Here is a 7,512-nt window from a genome sequence, read left to right as displayed (position 1 = left end):
CAAAAAGAGAAACTCCAACTGCAAGAAATGTCAGCGCTCCTGTCAAAGCGTTAAAAAAACGCATATAAGCACTGCTACATCTCATGCTATCTCGCCCCTGAAGAAGGAGCCAGTCGGGCTCCGAAACATAGGGTTTTTAAAATAAAAATGAATTTTCGTTGGAGTTTCTTTGTTCTTTAATTTAGTTCAACTCTGCCATGTAAAAGGCAGAGCTGACCCCCTTCCCCTTCAACGGAGCAATAACTATTCTTCAAGAACATTAATTGGCAATTCCTAAGCTATAATTATGTACTCAGAGTGAAGGTGCATTTTTCAGACAATTATGTAGCGTAGGAATGGCTGAGGATTGCAAAGCACAGTGACAACTTCATTCGAGAGGCAGCGCTGTCCTACACTAGGCAGAGCTGAGGCACATCTATGAATACGGGCGCAAGAATCATATTCTAGCATTATGAAATGTAATTATGAAATATTAATAAAATGTGCAATCAAATTAATATAAAGTCTCATGGATATATGTTACGTGTTGAGCATTCCTAGGTCATAAGCCTGCAACCTCCACAGCAGCAAGTAAAACACAAGGTAAACATCAAACCCAGTCATGCCTCAAAACAGAGGCCTTGCACGATAAGTAATTCAAGCATGAGAAAGCGAACATGCAGCATAGAGCACACATAGAAAAAGCACACAAGGATACAGCAGAACATACCTTGCCCTTTTTAAAGTTTAGCCAGGATGACATACTGAGAGGAGAGAGAATAAGGAGAAACTGCATGAGACACAAGCAAGAGAGGCTTTTTTTTAAAGCAACAAGCAGCCCGTCAGCACCAAGAGAAGGCTGCAAAAGGAGCGTCACTGCAACGATATAGCCCACTAAAGAAAAAAAAAAAAAAAACAGCAGCCACCTGCATGAATCTAGTCCTTTACAAAGTAGTATATTGAGGGACTATGGTAGTAGTGTAACCCCATGAATTATGGCACATGCATTTGTGCAAGCAAATTTCACTTTTTTTTCTTTTCATTAAATAATATCTTTCCATGGATCCAAGTGTCCTGTATAGTTTTTAGATTCCTTCAATGAAAAAGTGTTTTCGTTAGAAAGTTTACTGACACAAATAGGAAGCTCTTCCAAAATTCCAAATGTATTGCAGCAACCGTACTAATTAATGTTAGGAAAGAAATCTTCTTACTCACTAGTGGCATTAAACCTAAATTTAATTGCGTGGTTTAACATTTCAAAACTACACAGTGGGTTATGGGGGACACCGTAGTGGAGAGCTCCGATTAATTTAGACCACCTCTAGTTTTCAACGTTCACCCAATGCGTGATGGTACATGAGCCTTTTTGCGTTTCACCTTCGTTGGAATGTGGCTGCTGTGGCTGGGATCGAACTCGTGACCTTTGCTCAGCAGTGCAACACCACAGCCAGTGAGCTACCAAGGCGGGTCTCTAGTGGCTACTGAACCTCTAAATTAAATGCGGGTTCTTAAAGAAGTACTGACATGAAAATGTGTTGTTCTTTCTTTGTTTTTTTATTACAGCTGTTCACCAAGCAATAATGGTACAAAGCCTCAAATCCTTGCAAGTGCAACAAAAAGATACTTTAGTTTTTTAATATGACCAGGTCAGAATACCCCCCGTGTCAAGTTCAACGCAGCTTCAGACGTGATGCAGATGGCTGGTTACATCATAGATACAGGAGGTGGTGGTTACGCAGTGCCACATACCACTGATGCCTGCATTCACACCGTGACCATGCCTGCCTTCAGGTAAGTGCACTAGCCCTCGGTGGTATAAGAAGAAAGAAAAGGTCAAAGAAAGCCATCGCATTCAAGCAACAGCAAAGGACCAGGCTTAACCCGTGTAGAATGTGGAAAAACTGGATAAGAATGAAAGGGTTGATATGGCGGCACATGGCCAACTATCAGCAACATGCTCATTGTGTGGTTTTAAACCACTGCCCTTGGCTGACAAGCATGCATGAGTGGTTTGTGATACTACATGACTACTACCTCTAATTTCCATGATGCAACCGACCCCCAGCTTCACGTCCAAAGCTGTACTGCAGTTGGCCTTTGTATTGAACTGGTTGCAGAGAAGGCGACTTAATTATTTGTTGCACTCTTGAAAAAAACGTGGATTCATCCCCGTAATTACAAAGCCGATAGCTACTTAACAAAGCAAAGAAAAAATTTTAAGATTTTAATGTCAGTACTCCTCTAAAGAAGCAAAGTACAAAAACTGTCAATCTGAGAAATCTAGAATTAATATAAGTTGTGCAACTCAATGCTGAAACTTCACGTACACATGTACATTATGAATAGGGTTGTTCGTTTTTGGGTTTTATATATTTTTTAAAAATTTGGGGTAAAAATCAGGTGCTATTTTTCAAGCTGGTAATCGGGGAGAAATTGGGTTTTTTTGTGGAGCCATTCCGAAATTCAGGTTTTTACAGGTTAAATTTAGAAATGCACTAAGACGCTACATGCATTTTTTTTTTTTAATCACAAGGTATGACAAGCTCCCGCTAACGCATTAAAACTAGGGATAGGTGCAACAATGTCAGAGCAGAATTTACCAGCCTGGGATAGCGAGCGGTATAGTCATGCCCATGCTCAATGAACTCGACAGCTGTGTTAGTGAGGCTTGCTTCCAGCAAGTCCAGGTTAAACTCGTCGTGAAGTATATCCATGTCGTCGGTCACATAAATGAGAGAGGCTGGTAGTGATCAAATGACTCGCTCAACAGACGCTTCATGTGTCTAAACATTCTGCACTCTAAACCAACCGCAAACTCCGTGCATCGCAAAAAAAAAAAAAAAAAAGGGGGGGGGGGGGTTTATGTGGTTTTTGAATTCGGGGAGAAATCGAGTTTAACCCGATTCTCCTGGAACATGTTCGGGGTGTAAAAATCGGGCAAAATCGGGTTTTACCCGAAAACGAACAACCCTAATTATGACTTAATGAAGACACCTGCCATAGTTTTCTTATTCTGCAACAAACTCTGCACATGAGCTCTCTGTTTTTTCTACAGTTTCTGAAAAAAAAAAAAAAAAACTGGATGAAGATGACCACTACTATGGTATAGAAGCTTCGAAACTGGAGAATTCACAGCAGCACACAATAAACTGACCTAAGCTGAGGGATCAGCATGTACAGTGCAGACCATTAGACACTTTTGAAAGCTGAAAGGTAGCAGTGGTGTGTTAGCTAGACAGCGCCGCTCCATGGGAACAGCATTTCCCAGGCACGCACCTGTGCCAGAAGCACCCGGCCGGATGCAATGAAGTATCCTCGAGGCGAATTGAGCAAAGCATCAGATCGCCTCGAGCAATGATTGATCGAGAGAAGACATGTTGCAATCTACATTAATCTCGATCAGTTAAAGGGCCCCTGAAACAGTTCGGACAAATTCTGTAGATACGTAGGGTACAGCTACAGTAAAACATTCGCGTCACAATTTAAGTGAAGCATCTCTTAGTAAGAGAGCTATGGATGATTACAAGTTACCCTCCGCCCTAGCCATGCATTTTCTCCTCAACTCGTTCGCCGAGTGATCAGGGCTAAGCTCACACTTTCGCTGGCTCTACATCATGATGTGACGTCATGTCGTCTACTTCTGGTTGTCTTGGAGCCAGCGCACAAAGGCTCTCCAACCTCTCCGCTAGCCACCTGGCCGTCGATCCCTAGCGAGAGCGATCAAGCAGCGTGCGTTGCGAGCATTCTGTCGTAGCGCCAAGCATGTCCGGTATTCCGGTAACCACAGGGGAGCTGGGCGCTTTGACGGATAGGCAGAGGCATAAACTAAAGCCCCTCCATACCACTGTGATGAAGGAGCTTAGTAGACGTGCGTGAGTGGCCTGATCGGCATGCACGGTCCAGCCATCTGGTGGCGCAGAGCTTAACCAGCCAAATACAGAGCTAATATTGCTGTAACCAAGTGTAAAACATCTTAAACATACAAAAAGACGTGTTCAAGATTACACTCCTGCCGAAAATTTTCGCCAGCAGCAAAGTAGAATACACTTGGTTACTGCTATACTAGTTCTGTGTTTGTCTGGTTGAGCTTTGTGCCGCCAGGTGGCAGCACCGTGCAAGCAGTTCACGTTTGCACCTCTGTTCTCACGTAAAATGCCCAGTACACTTGCGCTTGCGTTTACCCGAATACCGGACACGCTAAACTCTATTGTGGTAGTAATCCTTCGGCGTGAAGTGATGGCCACAAACGCGTAGATGCTGGCGCCGTTTGAATACAGCCAGTCCGATGCGCTGCAGCCACTCCGCTCGTACGCTGCCTTACAGAGGGGCACGATGTCGCCACTTGACATGCCGCCTATCGCTACGTTTGAAGCCCACAATGCAACAAGGGCGAACCATGGTGTTCGCGAAAAGAAAGAACGAGACCAACACTGACTGCGCAGCTCTCGTCAACACAGAGCACGTTGTAACACGAGCAGGCGAAACTTTCTGTGGGCCGGAAGTGCTTTTAGTGTAGTGATACATGTCCTTGTGCATTGTCTTTCTGTTACATTCTTTTTATAGAAACAAGTTAACTAAAATCTGAACTATTACGAACAGCATTTGTTCACCATAATATTGGAAAAATTATCGATGACGTGCCTTGGGCAGCCAATCGGATAGCTCGCCCTACTGACGTTACTGTATATGGTCAAATCGCGTACGTCACTTGGTCAGGGGCGGCTGAAAACTCTGCCGATTGGCATGCTGCGAGCGGTAGCGATGTAGCTTTTAAAAACCTTATAATAAATTACAATCTTTACTTAGAGCACTTAGATGCGTCAATTAATGATCAGAAGGACCTACTCTAGCGACTCAGTACGTTTGTACAAAATCGCCAAAATCATTTCAGGGTCCCTTTAAACAGCTTTCTCAACCCAACAGGTGTTGACTGCAGAAAATATAGGCTTGCAAGGTAGTTAAATGTGGAAGGATGACTACACATCACAACTTAAGGGCACCACAGGGTACGAACAAGCAAAAGAAGCAGCAATAAAGTGAACAAGACAGAACACAGGCTAGCAGTTTATTCTCCTCTTGCCTCTGCTATACCATGTGCCTGCCCAACACAGCAACCAGGGAAACATATTTGGCATCAGAAATGTCATGTTGACCGCTACTGTTGCACATAGTAATTGCTGTCTGGCCTCCCACAATAAGAAATTACAAATTAAATTATGTGGTTTTACGTGCCAAAACCACTATCTGATTATGAGGCATGCGGCAGAAGACGACCTTGGATGAATTTTGACTACCTGGGGTCCTTTAATGTGCACCCAATGCACGGTACCCGGGCGTTTTTGCATTTCACCCCCATCGAAATGCGGCTGCCGTGGCCGGGATTTCATCTCATGATCTCGTGCTTAGTAGTGCAACGCCATAGGTACCAGGCCACCATGGCGGATTAATAAAGAAATCCCACCTCTTAGATGAACACGAACCTTGCGCTAACTGACTTTGATAGGACTACTTTTAAATGTTTACTAAAACCTGCTTGGTTCCTGCCTTTGAATCACATTTGGAGTTGGAACCTCCAACGGGATGAATTTCATCCCGCGACCTTGTGCTTAGCAGCACAACACCATAGCCGCTAAGCCACTGTGGCGGGTAAAGCACTACACTGCACTACCTCCACAATAGCATGAAAAAATTCCCCAGTTTTTTGCAGGAGAACAATAAAAAACTACATACATTTAATTAAAATGAAGAAGGCTGAGCATTGCGTTCCATCTGATTTATAGTTTAATGCCCCAAAGCAACCCTGATGGAGAGCTTCATATTGACTTTGGCCACCCAGGGTTCTTTTATGTACAGGTGCATACTAAAGTAATTGGAACATGGCAGCTGTGGTTGAACTGCATCCCAGTGCCCTCTGGCAGCCTTCGGGGGAAGCTAAAAATTGGATCATGCATGCACGCGGGCTAGCGCTCATAGCCCATTCACACCTGTAGAACAGTTTTTTCACCTGTGGATCAGAGCATTGTTCGCCGTGTCTGTGGCTGAACACTCGCTAGCATGATGTCGCTGATAGCATAGCTACACTTGCTTATGCGTGAAGGCACGTCTAGAGCATGCATAGAGAAAAAGTTATAAAAAATTTTTACCTGAAGATTAGCCAGCTACTGTGAAGCAAATAGCACATTTCATAAGCATGTTCATAGATTTCAGCTCACATAACAAAAGGTTTCAGCAGAACATCAAGCAGAAAAACAGGTAACATAATGGATGCTGAGCCCACATCAAGTTGGTAGGGATTGACGGTACGGAAAAGCACGCATACAAAACACTGAAACAAGGCATGGCGTTTGTGTAGTCCTCATTCTTTTGGTGTCCACGTTTTGTACGCCTGTCTCTTCATACCATGAACTACATCACCTCTCTCTACGACGTTTACCAAATGTGGGCCAAGGAAGATCATTACTGTCGCACTCTTTATCTTGAGACTTAAAATCTTTATGTCATCACAACAGTACCACAAGGAAAAAAAAAATGTCGTAAATAGGTGGTTTTAGTAGTAAAGCACACCACAGCAACACAAGTCTTTAAAAGGATACTTCAATTCTGACACCTTAAATTAATGCATTGCAGAGACCGCGAGAGAGGTAAGCCATGCCGAAGCAAGGTCTTCGGCCCTGCTTCTGCTGCTTAAAACCTTGATGCCTCGCTGACAATTTTAGCTTTCTCTTTCATCTAATCTGAGCATTTGGAACTTGTACTACGTATTGTTTTTAAACAGCAGGGGTTGGAAGAAAAAGAACTTTAATGACAATGCGCCTTTGCTGCGACATGGTCTAGCACCCATGATGGTTAAAAATTTTGGCAAGTACTACACAATTACTGAAGAAAAAACTGGGGTGTGCTTACCTTTTGGGCTCGCTAGATGACTGCTGGAATAAGAATGCAAATGCACACATAAGATACATTTAGCTCTCATTACACAACTTGTTCAGCAATGAAATATGATTTTTTTTTTTTTTTTTTAGCAGGATGGTAGTAAAATGGAGGTGTAGCACAACTTACCTCATCAATAAGTGTTTCGAACTGTAAAAGAGAAAGGAAAGAATATATATATATATATATATATATATATATATATATATATATATATATATATATATATATATATATATATACCACATTTCAATACATGACACTACAGACTTGGCGATTGCAAAATTGGCTAAGGATGAACCTTATGAATTGCTAACCCACATATACTTCCAACACAAATAAGAAACTGGCTTTGCACTACGGTTTTAGACGTTTATATAACTGCGCGAAAAAACGAGGACACACGAAAGAAACAGTCTGCGTTTGTAATGTCGTGTGTGTTTCTTTCGTGTGTCCTCGTTTTTTCGCGCAGTTATATAAACGTCTAAAAGCTATGAGCCAACTAGCCCGCCAGAACTCCCTACTTTGCACTGCGGCAAAAGTGATGGAATAGTAAGAAGTTACTTACTTCGATGAGGCTCGACGTATCGAAGTAACCGGCCG

General features: G+C 42.8%; 1 long non-coding RNA gene across 1 annotated transcript in view; it reads right to left on the bottom strand.

Moving 5' to 3' along the window:
- Positions 1-709: 709 nt before the first annotated feature.
- LOC119455285 (uncharacterized) overlaps positions 710-7,512 on the bottom strand; it is a 7,390-nt gene continuing 587 nt past the window's right edge. The window contains exons 2-5 of the long non-coding RNA XR_005192879.2: positions 7,478-7,512; positions 7,039-7,059; positions 6,883-6,905; positions 710-743 (exon numbers count right to left, since the gene is read on the bottom strand). The exon at positions 7,478-7,512 is cut by the window's right edge and continues 11 nt beyond it. This is a non-coding gene — a long non-coding RNA (uncharacterized LOC119455285). The remainder of the gene's footprint in view (positions 744-6,882; positions 6,906-7,038; positions 7,060-7,477) is intronic.

The sequence above is a fragment of the Dermacentor silvarum genome, chromosome 6 (assembly GCF_013339745.2).
Source record: "Dermacentor silvarum isolate Dsil-2018 chromosome 6, BIME_Dsil_1.4, whole genome shotgun sequence".
Taxonomy (NCBI): domain Eukaryota; kingdom Metazoa; phylum Arthropoda; class Arachnida; order Ixodida; family Ixodidae; genus Dermacentor; species Dermacentor silvarum.
The sequence above is the reverse complement of the archived record's forward strand: the minus strand, read 5'-3'. Positions and strand labels throughout refer to the sequence as shown.